This window comes from Ursus maritimus, unplaced genomic scaffold (genome assembly GCF_017311325.1).
Source record: "Ursus maritimus isolate PB19 unplaced genomic scaffold, ASM1731132v1 scaffold_23, whole genome shotgun sequence".
Lineage (NCBI taxonomy): Eukaryota > Metazoa > Chordata > Mammalia > Carnivora > Ursidae > Ursus > Ursus maritimus.
Window position 1 is genome coordinate 34,844,694 of NW_024424786.1, and position 19,958 is coordinate 34,864,651.

Sequence of the window (19,958 nt, forward strand, 5' to 3'; positions counted from 1 at the left end):
TAGGCCCATGGACAAAGAGCTCACATAGGTCTGAGATCAACAGTATCAGGGATGAGCCTCAGAAACAAAACCTTCCCTCTCCTGGTTTCTCTCTCCATAAGTAATCAGGAGATAGCAGGACTTGAGGAAACGGGGAGTTTTATCATAGGGCTCCTCCTGGCTTGTGGTGGTATGGGGAAATATGTGATCATGAACTGTTGGAGAGCTGAGATTCCTTCCTGTGAGTTTGGGGATGAATAAGAAAGACAGTCAGTCTCCATCTATTTTTCTTCTCCTCTAAGGGGCCAGAGGGAAATCCAACTTCCTGGATTTCTTGCTTCTTTGAAAACCTTGGAATGAACAGACATAACTCACAAAGGGCATCTATTCTACTGTTTTCCCAAGATCAACTCATATTTAAGAAGGAAAAGAGGGGACATGTGATCTTGTTTCAATTTGCCTAATTTCAACCTTAATTATTTATGAAGAGCTTTAAAGAAAAATCTTAATCCAGAAGCAGCACTCCGGGACAGATCATCCACATGGACCCAGCTCTGTGTCGCAAACTTAGGGAGAAACGTAATTAGACTGTCACAAACATTCAGAGCACGTAGGGCGCGAACTCCTATTCATTCTCTTCTCCTGTTCTGACCTTCAATCACGTTCTGAATGATTTCTAATGTCATCTGTCATATTCAACATTTTATTAAAACATGAGGAGTAGGGGCAGTGCATCAGTGTGTGGGATCAGTTTGAAATTAAATGATGTGGTTTGTATAATCCCAAGTCCTGGCTCTGGGATGCTAGGCAACATATAATTTCTCAGAGTCCTAACTTCTTTATCTGAGAAATAGGAATAATAATTATACCTGGTTCTGAGGGTTGTGTTTGGATTAAAGGAGATCATTATGTAAAGTAACTACCGCAATGCATAGTCCATAGTAAGAGCAGCCCAATGGCAGATCATTATTATTTATTTAATTGAAATTCAATTAGCCAAATACAGTCCATCATTAGATTCTGATGTAGTGTTCAGTGATTCATCAGTTCCGTATACATCCAGTGCCCATCACATCACATGCCCTCCTTAATGCCCATCACCCAGTCACCCCACCCACCTCCCCTTCCAGAACCCTCAGTTTGTTTCCCAGAGTCGAGTCTCATGTTTTGTGTCCCTCTCTGACTTCTTCCCATTCATTTGTCCCTCCCTTTCCCTATGAGCATTATTGTTAGTAAGTTCAAGGGCAGCCATCTATCCTTAGTTATATTTTTATCTCCCATATCACCAAGCCTAATGTATGCATTATAGGCATTCAATAAATATATGTTGCATGGATACACTATGAAAAGCATGTCGTTATACTTTCTGTCATTTTCTCTTTCTCTTTTAAGATGATTTCAGAGTCAAATCACCTATTTAAGAACCCTCACGGAAAGCTTGGTAACCAGCATTAGGGCTGCATTGTGGAGAAAATCCTGGCACTAAGGAACATAACATGGAGAAGGCAACAGCAAACTCATCTAGGGCTAGTTTTCCACTTATATCTGCCAGAGGGCTTTGGAATCTGTGTACTAATGATGACTTTGGAGAATTATATGATAACCGTACTTCTGTCATTTTAATGGTGTTTTCCAGGATCTATAATAAAATGTTTATAATTGAGTTATCTTTGGCCACGAATGCTGGAGAGGACCTCAGAAATTGCCTAGTTCAGTCCTCTGTCAGATACTTGAATCTTCCATACAGTATCTGAACATCAGGTCATCTTCAAAGCCTAGGGAATGTCATTACCTCCCGACTTGCTTGCTTTGCTGTTGGATGGTATCATTCCCTCAAGGATTCCTCGTGTGATGGCTGGAACCTGCCTCTGTAACTTGTACATGTCATTCGGTTCTATCCCATTGGGCCATTTCTCCATGAAACACTTCAGGAGCTAAGAGCTCTTATCATGTAGCCCTAAATCGTTTTCCCAATTTCCTTTTGGTATTCCTCGAATGACATGGTTTTGACTGATTGTTTTGATAGTCTCCTCAGACTTGGATGCTAAAATTCTAAACTTTTTTTCTTCATTTTCAGAGAACGGGAACATGCTCATCATTCCTTTTTTAAATATTTAAATTCAATCAGCCAACATACTAGTTTCAGATGCAGTGTTCAATAATTCATCAGTTGCACACACCGTCATTCCTTTAACAGTGGTTCATTGCTGTGGTCTGTTTAGGTTGACATTATAAAAAATCTTCAATTTGTGGCTCCACATCTTAACTAGCCTTCCTGCAATCCCTCACCTTTATTTTGTATTGATTACGTGCTAAGCCCCGCATACAATGGTGATCAAAAGGGCACAGTGTTGCCAAGTAGTTGGTTATCCTAAAGAGAGAAGCTGTTAAAGAATTCGGTGTATTTATATTTGTATTTATGACTTATATTATGTTACAGATATTTTATATGTATGATGATATATTTATGTAAATAAATCTGTGATTGAGGCTTAAAGGAGCAGTGTGTTCTAAGATTATACAGCATATGACCCTGGCACAGTTTGTGATTAGGGGATTCTGAAACGGCTTCCTAGAGGAAGTCATATTTAAGCGAAGATCTGAAAAACAGGAATTAACTAGAAAAGAGGTGGGCAGAGTAATGAGGTCCATATTCTGGCCAGACGAAATAGTGGATTTTATGGTTCAAAGAGAGTGAAACTTATTACATCCACATATGATCCCCTTGTTATTCCAAGTGGTTAGTAAGCATGTTGCATAGGACAGAGGCAAGGTACGAGCACCTCAGCCACATCCCCAGAAATCTGCCCAGCCTGGCATCTGTTCATGAATCCACACCCCCCTCAGTATCTCCAAGTCACATCCCACATCGTATCTGCATCCTCCTTCTTACCTCTCCAGCCAGGCCAGTGCCAGGTGGCCAGAGTGTGGTGGGAAACCTTGTCCATGTGCATTCTGGAAAGACAAGGAGTCTAGACTGGATGGCTCTCGAATTGCTGAGTCAGCACTGTGTAAAATAATGGCGTTAGCGGATTTGGCAATACCAGGTCGAGGTAGGATCCCAATCAGTTATTACTAGCAGTGTCACCGGGGCAGATGAACTCACATTAATTTCTGTTTCCTCATATTTAGAAGATGTAAATAATAATATTCACCTAATGGAGCTGATGAAATTAAATGGGATAAAGTATTCAGACCGTTGGTTTGATGTGTGAAACCTATTAAGTTGCATAATAAATGTTAATTCTCCCCTTTCTTTGAATCTATTAAAGGGATGATATTAATAATACCTGCTTCATAGCAGAGGATTAAATGAAGCACCTCACAGGAAAAGGGTTTACATTAATCCTTAAACCTTACCCAAATTTACAGTAGCCATCCCTTCAATATTTTTTGGGCTAAGATTAGTTATTACCGTTTTCATCAGAAGAACAGGGCTTCCAAGGGAATTCAGAGAAACACCGTAAGCTGTGGGCTGAATGAGCTCTGAAATCCTAGAGTCTCTACTTGTAAAACCATTACTCGCTTTTCTAGCCCAGTGCCAGCGAGTCAGCGCGTGCCTGGTCTATTGTGACTCTAGAAGGAGGCAGCAAAAGACTTCCTCTTGCCTTTATCATGAGAAGGGAAGGAGGTGTATGGAGCCAGTCTCCTTGGTTATGTTCACAAGGGACAGAAGCTGGCAGATGAGGTCTGACTGCTATGGTGGAGAGAGAGAGGAGGACCATGAGCCTGGAGAGGCTGCCCCGTGGGACGGAGGCTTTAGTAACCTTCCCAACAAAAGCCGTGGGAGGAGTAAATTGCTCTGCGATCTAGGGTCTTATCCCATAAGTTCCATCTCCCAGGAGGTAGTTGGATGGTTGTTGATCTCCCCTGTTACCAGAGAATGAGTCCAAACTAAAACTGTCCTTGCACTTGGGATCTCCTGTCAATGGGTGATCTGTGGTATGCTTGTCAAAGTGAAGACCAGTATTTTTTTTTAAGGATTTTATTTATTTATTTGACAGAGAGAGAGACAGCCAGCGAGAGAGGGAACACAAGCAGAGGAGTGGGAGAGGAAGAAGCAGACTCCCAATGGAGGAGCCTGATGGATGGCTTGATCCCAGAATGCTGGGATCACGCCCTGAGCCAAAGGCAGACGCTTCACGACTGAGCCACCCAGGCACCCCAAAGTGAATACCAGTATTAAACCCTTTATCAACATTCTAAGCATCCAATTTAATTTCCTAAGAAATAGGAAACTCACTAATCAAGGTAATCTATGCCTCCTGTTTCAAGGATTTGAATCTCACCAGATAGCCATAGCTGGGCTAGCCCACATCCCAAATTATTATTGCCCTGGGGAACTGAGACCGAAGTTTATATTTTATATGAAAAAGAGGGCTTGGTAAACTTGGTTGTATAGAAAAGAACTAATTGAGGGTAACACTGGGCAGACATTTAACTTTCCTGGTACTTTTTAAATAACTCCTTTAGAGTGGGTGGTCTTCCAGGATTTGAAGAAACCACATGTTTTCACTCAATGTACCATACACTCTATAGGCTCGATCATGTCCCTGCTCGGATATTACTTGGCCTTATTAAACTTGCAAATTTTTAGTATCTTTACCCTTATTGCATTTCTCTTTCCCTTGTCTCCATTAGTCTGTTAGATCTTCCACAATGGAACGTACATTGGATATACTCTTTCTGCTAGCTGAGAATTACACAGACTTAGGGTTCACTCACTTAGAGTTTGGTTCATCAGTGATTGACTGATTAAACACGTATTTATGTAATATGATGTGCCCATCACTGTCTGAGTCTGGGCACAAAGACAGATAAGACAAACAAGATTGCTTTCACGGAGCTTACATTGTTGCTATGAAACAGACAATAAACACGGTAAAGAAGTCAGTTAGATATCATCAGATAGTGACGAGTCCCATGAAGAAAACATAACAAGTTACAGGGATGGTTAGTGATTAGGGGAGGAAGGTCATCAAAAGCCTCGTCTTTGAGGAGGTGACATTTAACCTGAAACATAAGTGATGACAGGAAGCTAGCCATGAAATGTGTGGGGGAAAACAATTCAAACAGAGGGGAATGCAATGGAAGTAGTAAAGAACCCAAAGCTGGGGAAAAAAAAAAAGCCAACCAAATAAACAAACGAAAAAACCCAACCCAGCATGCCTAAAGTAAAAAATACTGAAATTGAAGCATATCCAGGCATGAGGATATTGGAAATCCTATCATCCAGAGACCTTCATTAAGAAAATGAGATGCAGAGAAGTGGCCTGATTTGTAGAGTGTCCAACAAGTCAGTGGCAAAAATAGGACTCACTTGGTTCTTTTGATTTCATCTAATAATGTCCACTGACAATTGAGCGTGAAAACCCAGAGATTTTTAAGAATCCCAATGGAAGTGAGAGAATAAGTATCTATTTTTAAAAGAATCTCACACTGCTTTCAGTAAATCCTTAGACCAAGGGTTTAATCTTTTTCTAAAGATTAAAACTAAACAGAGTGAGAATTTTTTTGAAATTCAATGTATTTTGAAGACCTAGATAACTGCATATTTTGACATAATATTTTATATGATAAGTTTCTAGTGAATAAAATGCTGTTAAAGGATTTCCTCACAGTTTTCTAAGATAGAAACATAAGTAATACCACTGAGTTTTGAAGTTGTATCAGATCATTTTTTGTCATTTCCTGGGCCGTAGTAGTCCATTTATGTGTTAATTTAGCTAAGCCACAGTCCTTAAATATTTGGTCAAATACCAGTCTGGATATTACTTGTGAAGGTATTTTTAGGTGGGATTAACAATTAAATGAGACGGGTTTGAGTATAGCAGACTACCATCTGTTATGTGGGTGGGCCTGATCTAATCAGTTGAAAGTCTTAAGAGAAAAAAGACTGAGGCCCTCTGAGCAAGAGGGAATTCTGCCTCTAGACTAACTTCCTTTTCAAGCTGCAGCATCAACTCATCCCTATGTCTTCCTCCTGCTGGCCTACCCTGCAGATTTTGGACTCACCAGACCCACAATTGCACGAACCAACTGCATAAAATAAATTTTTCTTTTTTCCCCTCTCTCTCCATACAGCCAACTCTTTCCAACTCTTTCCATTGGTTCTGCTTCCTGGAGAATCCTCATTAATATGGCTTTTGATACCAAGAGTGGTTCCTGAGGAACAAAATATTAAGGATGAATTTTCTGAATCGGTTCTGCTGTTTGTGGAATTGATTCTCTGATCTGATTAGATTTAAAGGTACTAATGACTCCATTTCTGTTGTAAAGAGAACACTGAGAATCCGTGGTGTGATACAGCAACAGAGATCTGCAAAATGTCACCACTGGATAGAAAAAATCAGTACTTACAGGGACAAGGTTTTGGGTGACCATGCACGCGATACCTTCAAACATTTTTGTCAAAGTGATGAATATAATAAGATTGGCTGGTTGCTTCTAAATGCACTAAAATAAGTGGGAAAGAGAAGTTTGAACTTGGAGACTCAAATTCTCAGCTCAACTATTGCATAAATGACCTGAAAACTTATGTGTGTGCCTTCAAAGACCAGTGTATCCATAGTTCCTGAGCTGAGGGTGCCGAAAACCAAACCCAGAATATCATTCTGTGAGTGTCTGATTTACAGTGCAAATGAGATTCCCAATCTCACAGGGTTTCCTTCTGAAACCTGAAGGCATTAGTCGGGAAGGAATGGGATCCTGAAAGTTGGAACAGAGACATATGGGATAATCCTAATGAATCTGGGGACATAGCATCCCTAAATTCTGATGAGTCTTCTTTGCCAGTAGAATGACCATACCACTCCCACTGAGAAGATTAACCCTGCTATGCCTGTAATGGCCTCCTCCGAGGGATTTGTCTTGTGAGATACTGCTGGTTCTCCATTGGACCCATTCCCACAACCCCTCTTTGCTTCTGGACTTGTAACTAGGCTCAAGTCCCAGCAGCCCTGAAAAGTGAGGTACAAAGTCTAACCTATGAAGAGGTGCACTACACTATAAAAGAACTACATGATTTTTTTTTCCAATTTACACGAACAAACATCTGGGGAATGTGTGTAGAAATGGATGTTATATATGTGGGCTAATGATGGAAGGTACACAATGTTGGATCGGGCTGAACTTATTGACAAGGGCCCACAAAGCATAGATTCTAGATTCACATTGCACCTTGGGGTGCTAGAAAGGGCTCTAAGGACTTGATTGGCTCAAACATGGTGGCCTACACCAAAATAAGTTGAAATACCATTCTTGCCTTGGTATACTGTAGAGAAAACAATTCAAAGGCTTTAGGAGACTAGATGTTAGAGTGGATTTGCTGGCTTACCTACCCCAGGAGAGTCCAGAAGACACACTTTTCACCATGGCTGTGAGAAACAAATTTGTAAAGGGAGCCCCAGCATTTTTGAAGAGCTGAGTGACTGCTTTTCTCTCTGTCAGAAATTACAATGAGATCTCCTGCCACTAAACTGGGAAACCTAAATGCAACGGAAATAATGGGATCCCAAAGGTGGCGAGGGCCAAGTTATGGTACTTAGTTGTGAAAGGCAACGTGGGCATGGCTACCATGATGCGCACGGCTACCATGATGCGCACAGAGTCAAAGCAGTGATCAGAATAGTCTGATTACAGAGACCGATGGCCTTGGCTAGCTGATCACAGTCTTCCTAGGACACTGGATGAGAAGTCTACTACATTCTTACTTGATCTGTGTAAGTGGAAGAGTTCCACGTCAAGTGAACGAGTCTAACTTGAATCATAAAACAGAGAATCAGTTCCCAGACTTGAGCTAATTTACAGACCTAGAACCCCTTGAATGAAGGGGAGGCTGGGTCCTCATGAGGAAGGACCCTACTGTGCTGCCAAAAGTTTATACCATCAATCTTTTCCCCAACCTTCCCGAAATGGCCAATAGACCTATAGCACCATCACTACATTGCGGGAAAGGAAATAATCAGAATTTTCGGGACTACTGTACACTGGCAATGAGTTGACACTAGTTTCAGGAGACCCAGATGTCACTCTAGTCCCTAGTCAGAGTAGGTGCGGATGGAGGCCAGGTGATTAATGGATTTTTTTTTTAGTCCAAGTTCATCTCACAGTGGGTCCAGGGGGCCCCTAAACCCATCCCGAGGTTTTTTCCCCCCAGTTTGGGATGCATATTTGCACTTACTGTGGATATGAGTTTGTCTTCCCTGCACACAATGCTTCTGCCAAAACTACAAACTTACGGAATATTTTATTTACAGTCATGGTGTCCCATATGGCATTGTTTTTGCTCAAGGAACTCACTTTATAGTAAATTTAAGTGCATAAATGTTCATGGTCTTACCATGTTCCCCACCATCCTGAAGCATCTGGCTTGGTGTGGTGGTGAATGACCTTTCGAAGACTAAGTTACAGCACCAGCTAGCTGGCAGTACCTTTCAGGGCTGGGGCAGATTTCTTCAGGAGGCTATATGTGCTCCAAATGGGTTGTGGTGCTGTTTTTTCCATAGGCAGTTCTTACAAATCAGTGGGTGGAAATGGGAGTGGCACCCTGCTTATCCACTAGCAAAATTATCGCTTTCTGTCCCCATGACCGTAAGCTCCTCTGGTCAAGAGGTCTTTGTACCAATGGGAGGAACGACTCCACTAGGAGACACAACAATGATTCTATTGAACTGGAAATTAAGACTGTCACCTGGCCACTTTGAGCTCCTCGTGGTTCTGAATCAACCAGTAAATATATGTGACTGGGGTAACTGATCCTGATTACTAAGGGGGATTTGGACTGCTGTTCCACAGTGGACGTAATGAAGAGTATGCCTTTAATACAGGAGATCCCTTGGAGTATTTCTTAGCACTAGCATGCCCTGTGGTTAAAATTAACGGACTACAATAACCCAATTCAAGCAGGACTGCTAAAGTCCCAGGCCTTTCAGGAAGAAAAGTTTGGGTCACCCTGCTAGGTAAAGAACCATAACAAGCTGTGATACTTTCTGAGGAAAAAGGGAATATGGAATGGGTATTGGAAGAAGGGATTTATAAATACCAGTTTGGACCACATACCATTTGCGGAGGACTATAATTGTGTGTGTTTATTTTTAAAATGAATATGTTTATATGTATGTATGTATTTTCTTCCCTCTCTTACCCCATTATAATATAACATAAAATGTATTAACTTTACATCATAGTATTTATGCTCCAGAGTAAAAAGGAGACGTGACCATTGCCCAAGGACTTTGCATCCTCTTCCGGGGAAAGGGTTAGTACATTTTTGGTCATATGCAGGATAATTGTATCAGGTTAGGGAGAAGTATGACTTTGCTATTGTCTTTATGAGATCAAATATGGTCTAAGGAGATGAGTCTGGGTGCCAAGTTGACAAGGCGTGGATTGTTATGGTTACTTTTATGAGTCAACTCGGCGAGGCCATGGTACCTGGTCGTTTAGTCAAACACCAGTCAAGATGGCGCTGTGAAGGTGTTTTTAGATGTGATTCACATGTAAATCAGGAGACTTTGTGTAGAGTGGCTTACCCTCTGTAACGTGGATGGCCTCATCTAATCACTTAAAGATCTTGAGAGAAAAGGCTGAGATGGCCAGAAAAGGAAGGGATTCTTCTTCTGTTTTCTTCAAACTCAAGGTGGCAACACCAACCCCTGCTGGAACTTCCAGCCTCCTGGCCTGGACTGAACATTTTGGATTTGCCAAACTCCACAATCACATGAGCCAATTGCTTAAAAGCACCTCTCTGTTTCTCCTATTGGTTCTGTTTCTCTGGAGAGTGCTGACCAATACAGAGGATGACTGCTAGAGTGTGTGACCACGAGACTTGATGGGCCACTCTTGTTTTCCCAAATTTAGGGGTCTTATGTTGGAAATCTGCAGTGTTCTCTCAACCCATGTTAATTCTCCGAGCAAACTGGCTCTGCCCTGATGAGGGAACAGAAGGCAAGCTGAGGGCAAAGCAGAAACTGACACCCTGCAACCCCTCCCCCCCCATGGGATGTACCTGACATTCCTCAGGCATTCCTGGCTGCCCTAAAGGACAAAGAAATAGTTAACCTATAGATACCACAATCCAGCAAAACTTGAGTCTCCCTCAGTTTACAAATGTCTTTAGCAGTTTACAGGAATGAAGCATTTCTACCAATAACCTAGCTTCTGGATGGGAATGTAGATACAATTAAATGTCCTCATAATCTGCAGCCTCCAGGAAGTTCCCAACCATCTTAATGTTAATGCCTTGCTAGAGGGAAAACCTTAACTTGACAATGGCAAGGCCTCTGGTATCTTGTGAGTCTTCTTTAACATATGAAAGTATTTCCTCAACCTCCCTTTTTCCTTATCTCCCCCAACCCCATAGTATATAATCAGCCACCTCTCACAACCCCGGTGCAGCAGCTCTTTCTGCCCACGGGTTCTGTCCCCGTGCTTTAATAAACCACCAATTTTGCACCAAAGATGCCTCAAGAATTCTTTCTTGGTGGTCGGCTCCGGACTCCACCCCAGTGAACCTCACGTATATCCCCGACCTCATCATGCGCCATCTTTCCCGATCTACTTGTACATTCCTGGATTGAAATGTGGGAGCGTAGATTAGACCCACCCACAGGGACCTTGTAACAGGAGAAAGAGGCTTAATGAAAGAAACGGGTAAAGTGACCAGGCAGTTACTTGTCACACTTTAAAGACAAACACAAGAATAAGGTGTATGAGGTGAAATATCCTTATGAACATTCTTCAAGGAATCAGTTAATACCATGGCTTCTCAAGAGGAGGCTTCAAAGACAATGATGTTACTTCAGAAGAAATGTAGACTTTAATTTGTGGCTAAGTGAACAGTAGCCTACAGTATCCCTGTCCGGTTTACAGAGTTTTAAAGTTTCAGAGAACTTTAAAAAAATGAAAATGAACTGTAGCAACGAAACGCTGCAGAATTCATGAAAATCCAAACTTTGGAGAAAGAAATGTAAATCTGGCATGGAAGAGTTTCACTGTTGTCACGTGCTCAAGGACCTCCTTCAGGTCCCCCAAAAACTTCAGAGAGCTTCAGCTCTTCCTTTGCTACTGATAGCCTTTTTCAGGGCACCTTTGACATCCTTGTTCCTAAGAGTGTAAATCAGCGGGTTGAGTAGGGGGGTGACGAAGGTGTAGACCAGGGCAAACTGGCGATCCTCGTCCACCGAGGAGCTAGACTGGGGACGCAGGTAGACCGAGGCACAGAAGCCGTACTGCAGCAGGACCACGGTGAGGTGCGACGAGCAGGTGGAGAAGGCCCGGCGCGGCGAGCTGCGTGCACAATGGCCCAGGTGATAAACAAATAGGAGACACAGATCAGCAGGAAGGGGATGGTCAGCACGAGGATGCCCACCACGTAGAGCACGGCCTAGTGCACGCGGATGTCCGCGCAGGCCAGCCGCAGGACGGGGGGCACGTCGCACAGGAAGTGGTTGATTTCCCGGCGGTGCCCGCAGAAGGGCAGGGTGAAGATTAAGGCCGTGAGCTGCAGGGACAGGAGGAGGGCCAGGCCCGCGGCGCACGCCACCATCTGGATGCACAGCTTCTGGGTCATGATGAGGGTGTAGCGCAGTGGGTGGCAGATGGCCACATAGCGATCGTATGCCATGACTGCCAAGAGAAAACAGCCCCGCCGAGGGTGAGAAAAAAGAACATTTGGGCCCCACAGCCAGCCAGGGGAATGGGCTTCCGGGCCCCCCAAATGTTGGAAAGCATCAAAGGCACTACCACAGAGGTGTAGCTGATTTCTAGGAAGGACAGGTTGCACAGGAAGAAGTACATGGGGGTGCGGAGCGAGCTGTGGGTGCGCACCACCCAGATGATGGCGCTGTTGCCACCGAGGATCATCAAGTAGAGGAGGAGAAAGAGGAGGAAGAGGAGGGCCTGGAATTCAGGAACGGTGGTGAACACGCGGAACACGAACTCAGCGGGGCCGGACTGGTTGAGGACAGGGCTCCTAGCAACCATGCCTCCTGCGAAGGAAGAGCAGAAAGTGCTGAATCTTCCTTTGCCGAGTTGCTTTATTGCCTGGGTAAAATAAAGAATGGCAAGTTTTGTTTCGTGCAAGAATAGTAACTCAGTTACTCAAATAATCTAGTTTGTTAAAAATTTAAATAAAAATTTAGTGTAGGGTATTTTGTGATCATAAAAGATCATAAAAACACTGTTGTGTCTAAATAATTATTTCAATTCAGATCTAATTCTTAAGAAGTTCATTATGAAAAAAGAGCTTTAAAGTAATCCAGATCTAAAACCTTTCAGCTGATATACAAATATAAGAAATGGGTAAGCGAAAGGAGAGAGAGGTAAAACTGGGCTAATTTTCTCAAATCATATAGAGTCACCAGTATTAACCACATTATTTTTTAGATGTGGATGATCAGAGAAAAGTTTATTCTTTATTTAACGTTAATAATTTAATATGAGTCACCTTAATATTAAGCACAAAAACAATGTATTTTTCCAGATATATGTAACATAAACATATATATCTTTCCCCAAATTAAAGAGAAAAATGAAAGAAGGAAGTTATCATTCAAAAGAAAAAGAAGAGCAAAGTGGATGCAGAATTCCATAGAACAAAAATCTTTTAACAAATGTGGTCAGAAGCAGAATGATACATTATCAATTAGGACAATAAATACAGATGGGCTTATACGCTGTATTAAAACATAAAGATGTTCAGATTGATTTAAGAAACAACATATTTTTAAGAGGAGAGGCAAAAAAACAGTGTCATGTAAAAACTACCACTCTTTTTATCTGAAAATTTTCTGGAAATTCTGAAATATGAAATAAACCACGATCCCCAACTAAAAAAGATGACAGGCATCTGATTGTCTCTATGAAAATCCCAAGGCAGCCAACTGAGAAGTGGTTAGAACCAATAAGGAAATGTCTTAAGATGGCCAATAGTTAACTGATTTGTACTTAACCACCTTGATCTCCTTTCCCTCTATAAAATGTCCTGTAGGGTGTTCATAGCACAGTGAATTAATTCTAGGCAAGTAGTCTTCATTTCTGTACATCTGAACATTTATGCTCCCTCCAGTTGAAGTTTTTGCTTATCAAGTCCATTGATTTTGTTTCCAACCGTGACCAAGCCAAGTACACTTATTATTGTTCAAGTTAATAGAATAGTGTATGAAATGTTGAACCATGAATGCAAAAAAGAATTTTTCAATGCATGAAATCATATGGAATTTGTCTTTCTCTGACTGACTTATTTTGCTTAGCATAATACTCTCTAGTTCCATCCTCATTTTCGCAACTAACAAGATTTCATTCTTTTTGATGGCTGAGTAATATTCCATTGTGTGTGGATAGATAGATAGATAGATAGATAGATGATAGATAGATAGATAGATAGATAGATAGATAGATAGATAGATAGACAGACCCCATATTTTTTTATATCCATTCATCAAGGCAAATCAGTTGTAATGTTTTGGAAATACTTGAGAAACGTGAGTTGCAAATGAGTAATTACTGATGAATTAGCTAAAATGGGCAGAACTACTGTATATGTTAGAGGGTAATATTAAAAAATGATCTGTGTATAAGCATTCATGAAACATTTATCATTTGACCATAATTATGAGAAATTTTAAGAAATGAGGGGCTCCTGGCTGGCTCAGTAGGTTAAGCATCTGCCTTTGGCTCAGGTCATGATCCCAGGGTGCTGAGATCAAGTTCTGCATCAGGATTCCTGCTCAGTGGGGAGTCTGCTTCTGCCTCTCCCCTTACCCGTCCACCTGCTCCTGCTCTCTGTCTTTCTCTTACTCTCTCTCTCTCAAATAAATAAATAAAATCTTAAAACAAGTGATCTGTGTCCTTAATCATGCAAGGGAGACCTGATGTTTAATAGAATTTGGGAAAAATTCTACTAAATGAGGGTTTCATGTGATCTTTCTAGAATACCGGAGCTATAAAATGCTCCTCTTCCCAGATAGAACGACGGATACATGCACACAAACAAATATGATACATTTATAAATAAATAGGTTAATAGATACATGCACGCATATGTACATAGTCAGGCACATTTGGGAAAAACTAAAAATTCTCTTTGTGATCCACAGTGGAAATAAGCATTAAAAGGACCTTAGAATCCTAATGGGAAGTATGTGTAAATTTAACTTTTCAGGGGTGCCTGGGTGGCTCAGTTGGTTAAGTGTCTGCCTTCGGCTCAGGTCATGATCCCAGGGTCCTGGGTCCTGGGATTGAGCCCACGTCTGGCTCTCTGCTCAGTGGGGAGCCTGCTTCTCCTCTCCCTCTCCCTGCGCCTACCGCTCTCCCTGCTTGTGCTCTCTCTCTTTCTGTCAAATAAATAAAATAAAACCTTTGAAAAGATTTAACTCCTCAAAACTTATTTCTCTGATGTTTCACGAAAGCTTCTTTAGGTGTCCTGGAAGCGTCCTCAGACGTAATAATAATAATGGCTTGTGCCATAATGTGACGGCATTCCTCTAAATTCTCTCCAAGTGTTAATTCGGATGCACCTCACAACGACACCATGGGGCAGGTAATATGTTATACCTATTTTACAGATAAAGAACCGAGGTCCCAAAAGATTAAATCGTCTGAGATTAAATAGCTAGTCCGTGGTGGAGTTGTGATGTCAGCCCAAGCATTTTGGATCTAGAAAAGAAAGATCTAAGTTTGGACCCTGGCTTCACCACTTCCTAGATCCCACTTTCCTCCCTGCCTTTCCCTTCCTCCCCCCCTTCCTCCCTCCTTCCCTTCCTCTCTCTGTCTTTCTGCCTCTCTCCTTCCCCATCTCCTCTCTCTTTCATTCTTTTCTCTTAAAATACAAAACACATTCCTAACTCAAGGGCAGTACCAAAAGAGGCTGAATTTGGTCTGTAGTCTAGTTTGCCTACCCTTGCTCTAAAGTATTATACACAGCAGGTTAAGATCAATTAGGAAACAAAATAGCCATTAGTTTTTACAAAGTAGAGTCTCAAGATGTTTCCTTACCTCTTCGCAGTTCACTGCATTCCATCAGCCATCAGAGAACATTCATAAGGGCAAAATTTTTGTTTCTGCCTATAGATGACTAAGGCAGCTCTTCCAGAATGCTGCCTGACCCTCTGTATTCCTTACTTTCAGGAAATAAGGATCCAGATGTGTATAATCCCCTAGAAATGAAAAGTGACCAGTAGGCGATGTCTTCATAACATCTCGATGTGCATGGGAAAGAGTGTGCTTGTGTTTAGGAAGAGTCAGGTTTTAGAAAACCATTCTTGGGATAGGACAAGATGAAGAGGAACTCAGGAAAGTAGGGATACTTTGGAATTATTCTAAGCCAGAGTCCTGCATGGAAGGACCAGGATCCTTTTCTGCACTCTTTTTTTACTCTTTACAGCCATTCTTGCCTGATTTAGCCAGATAATTTACTGCCCTATAGGATGTCATAAGATAATGGGTCCCAAAGAGGAGGAACTTCCCTAGTGGCCTTTCTTAAACCAAATCCAACTAAAAAATACTGGGAGGAAATTTCCTGGGTTGATCAACTGTCACAAACTTAATGGGCAACTTTTCACATGACAGTCACAGACAACTGTCCTCTGGGGGCCACAAGATGGTGTCCTCATTCCTACCATACCCAACCTGTAGGAACCTATGGATAGATATTCTGGCAAATTCGATCTGCGGGAAATGTTCATGCCAGCTGAGGGTTCCCAGAAGGTGTAGACTGTATTAAAACTACCCTCGCCTGGGCAATTGGGAGTGTGAATTTTAGGCTGAGCTTTGTCACTCAAATGCTAAGTTACCTCAGGCAAATTTTAAAGATTTTTACATTTGAATTTCCTCATCTATATTATGAGTGGTTGAACTAGATGATTTTCATGGTCCCTCTCTCCTCAAAACTCTACAATTTCTCCTTCTCTCTCAAGGCATAGAGAACATATGGAAGAACTGTGTCCCAGCTGTCACTTGTAGCTTTCTCATTTCCCCTGTCAATCATATCCTACTTCTCTCTGCCCTGTTCCCATTCATTTCTGTGATGATAATGAATTTGGATATTATATTTATAATGAGCATGTTTGTGCTTATGTTTATAATTTCATGCCCCAAGCAAGTGGGTGGCTTGACTTAGCTATTGTGTACTTGAATACCTTTGCCACGAGCACGCACGTTATTTTGGTATTCACCCACCTAAGTCACCAGAGCACTTTCCGCCTGTCATGGGCAGGTTACAAGTCCCATCATAACTTTGAGCAAAAGTAGGTTGTTAACATGGTATATAATTTCTATGTAGTTAGAGTAGTGGAAGAAGATTTTTCTCATTACTTTCTTCTTCGATGTTAAATGGACAATGACTGATGAAATTTCACTCAATCCGTAAGGAAGAATATTGACAATCGAGTCGCAGATTACCTTCAATGGGTTCCAAGTGCTCTAACCCCTGAATTGGTAAGGTTTATCCCAATCAAGAAGCTCAGAAGTGTTTGCCTGTATAATTATGCTGACACTCACACTCATGGTAGAATTTGGACTCAGAATAAATAATTCCTGATGGATTCATCAAAAACTGTATGGAAGGGGTATCACACCATGCAAAGAAGCAACTCTTCATGACAGGATGTAACAGAAATACTCCCTTATGTTCACACGTACTCAGCATCTTCTCTGCCCCACCCTCCCTCTTCTTTTCACCCTCTACCCACATTTTCAGCAAATAGTACTCCCTTGGGAAAGCCACCAACAAAATGCACACACGCTATCCCAAAGCACATCTGGTTCTATCTCACTAGAACAGTAGAAATGGCTACTTTTATGAAGTACTCATGGAGGTCACAACGTGAAACATATCGTATCTTCACTGGTTGGGTTAAACAAAGTCAGACAAAGAACTTGGTCTTTGCTATGGTTTCTCCATACGGTCCTTGGCACCATGTCCTCAGGTGAAGGTATTGTATAAACACAGGTCTGGGTCAGAAAGTTCAAGAACCTGCAGGAGAGGAGAAATAAGGTGAGGTGGTTATGAAGTGGGAGAGAGGCAGAGAGATTGATGGTCCAGTTTTGTCTCTGTTAATTTTGCTAAATGTATAATAAAAATAATTTTAACATTTATTTCTTAACACTATGCCAAGCACTGTACTAAGTACATAAAATGTATTATCTCATTAAATCTTACCCCAACTCTATGAAGTAGGTACTCTTATTATGCACATTTGTAGACAGGGTAACTGAGGCACTATTAATATAGTTGAATCCAGATTATCTCATCAAAGGCTTTTGATTTAACTCTTGCTTTAGTACTCTTTCTTTCTTTCCTTCCTTCTTTCTTCCTTCCTTTTTTCCTTCCTTCCTTCCTTCCTTCCTTCCTTCCTTCCTTCCTTCCTTCCTTCTTTTCTTTCTTTTTCTTTCTTTCCAACTACTAGCACAACAGACTCCTTCGGAATGGAGAATTCATGAAAAAATTTTCTTATGGTTGCAAGGCTGTTAGTGTCCTCTTTACTGGATGTTTGTCTTTCTAATGAGAATTCCTGAGAGAAAAAAACAGTATTGTCCTTGTCCTTGTCCTTGTCCTTGTCCTTGTCCTTGCAGTCTGGTTTTCAAGGAGTGACAATGCAAACTATGAGGTCTCCGTGAGGAATAAAGACTTCCGCTGTCATCTAGATTGAGAGTATCTAACACTATTACAGTGAGTAGCTTCAGTGGACGCCAGTCCTTATCCCCTCTGCTTTTCTATCTGGCTATCAGGCCATGGGATAGAAAAGATTGGGTCATTATTTTTTTCTTTTTGTTTCTTTTTTAAAGGTTTATTTATTTATTTTAGAGAGAGCACAAGTGTGGGGAGGGGTAGAGGGAGAGGGAGAGAGAGAATTCTCAAGCAGACTCCCCACTGAGCATGGAGCCCAACGTGGGACCCTATCCCAGGACCATGAGATCACAACCTGAGCCAAAATCAAGAATCATCCACTTAACCAGGTGCCCTGGGGTCATTATTTTTTTTCCTATTCCATATTCACCAGTAGAGGTTTTCCTATAAGGGTTAGACATCCTGTTATTTTTTGTTTCCCTGTGTTAGACTCAAACTGATCATTTTTAATTTCTTGAATTTTGTGATCATCTGGAATGCCTCAAAAGCTTGCAGGGTGACAGGTGGACTCTATCCTAACACATAAGCATTGGGTTTAGTTAGTGAGAAGGAATATGCTTTGTACTTTAAGGGATGAGGGAAGAAAGAACATTGTGGGATGATCTGAGAGATTCCCGTGATTTGGGCACATAAAATGAGCAAATCTTGAGTCCTGTAATTAGCTGTCAGGGACCCAGTTTGGTGCTGACTCATTTACTCAATCTCAGTTCATTCACTCGTTCATTTATTCACTCATGTAATCACCCAGTCACACACTCCCTCACTCATTAGTTTAATTTTTCACTGAATAAACATTTAATGGTTCCTATTAAAAATCAAGCCTGGTAGAGATGAAAGGGCAGATGTATGAGCTAATAGCAATCCTCAGGCGTGCACAATTCCCGTCAGATGCCAGGTCCAGGGATCATCTTTTGACTTGTAGAAAACTCCCACTTGGCCTGATTGAACCTGAGTGACCAAGGATATCATTTCATTCTTCTGTGGCTCAACTAAAAAGATTTTCCCTCGCTATTGATCTGGAATTCAGTGTCTTGTTAAAATCAAAGTGACAGTTACTAGTTTGGGGGAGGGTTTGCGTTCGTTCGGCTGTTCCTGATGCTTGTGTCTTAGTTTACTCAGAGCATCATAGATTGGGGGGCTCATAAACAGCATGAATTTATTTCTTCTCACAGTTCTGGAGGCTGGGACGTCCAAGGTCAATGCATTGGCAGATTTGCTGTCTGATGAGAGCTTGTTTCCTGGTCCACAGATGGCTGCATTTTTGCTCCTTTGTCACATGGTGGAAGGGGCAAGGGACTTCTCTGGGATCTCTTTTTTAAAAGCATTCATCACCTTCACCAGACACTTAAACTGTCTTCTCTGAAAGACCATCTTCTACTACCATCACATGGGACGTTAGGATTTAATGTATGAAAGTTGGGGGCACACATCCTGTCTATACCAGCTCCCATTCCCACAAATAATTGGACAGAAACTTTTAGTTGTATACATTTATTAAACATTTTTATTAAAAAGTTACAGACATCTTTGAGAGGAGATGAATTGCTACATTATTCCATTGCTGTCCCCCACAGGGTGTTAGACGTGGTTAAATCATGGTCTAAACCTGTCTGCTGAATGTGCTATACAGCCCTTGTGACTCATACCCCACACAAGCCCACCAGGACTTAGAAGGTCAGGGCATGGAGGCTTTCTGGGCACACATTCACCTTTTACTGTTTTTCCTATTTCTTTCCAGTAAGGTGATGAGACATTTGGGATTTGAAGGGGAGCACATCCAATGTTCAGGTTCACGATCATCCGTCCTAAAACTAGATGTTCGCTGGAACATGCAGGTTTCCCAGCTCAGCTGCTTTATCTAAGTGAGTCTGTAGCATAAAGCTTCTAGCAAACAGGGATGACAGACCTTCCCAGATAGCAAGGGCTTCATTGTAATAGTAGCAATGCATGGATAGAACACGTGGGCTCTGGTCCGCTTTACATTCCTCTGAGGACCTCAAAGACCAATGTTGTTTAATGTGCTCTTGCTTAGAGCTGTGATGAGCGTGGGGATTTGGGGTCTTCAGAATGTCAACACTGAAGGAGATTTGAACAGTTTCAAGGAGATGTTAGATCAATATTATTGTGACTTTTCCTGTCTCCTTGTGTCTTAACGCTTTCGTTACAAAGATAATTGTATTGTACTGAGAAGACTAGTGGTCCCTGATAAAAGAGAAAAAATTTTCAAAAAATTATATTTTATTTTTATTTTTTAAAGAGAAAGAGAGCAGGGGGAAGGGCAGAGGGAGAAGGAGAGAGAGAGAGAGTTCTAAGCAGACTCCTTTCTGAGCATAGAGCCTGACATGGGGCT

General features: G+C 41.6%; 1 pseudogene; it reads right to left on the reverse strand.

Moving 5' to 3' along the window:
- Positions 1-11,018: 11,018 nt before the first annotated feature.
- LOC103666260 lies at positions 11,019-11,964 on the reverse strand (annotated as a pseudogene).
- Between the last annotated feature and the right edge of the window lie 7,994 nt (positions 11,965-19,958).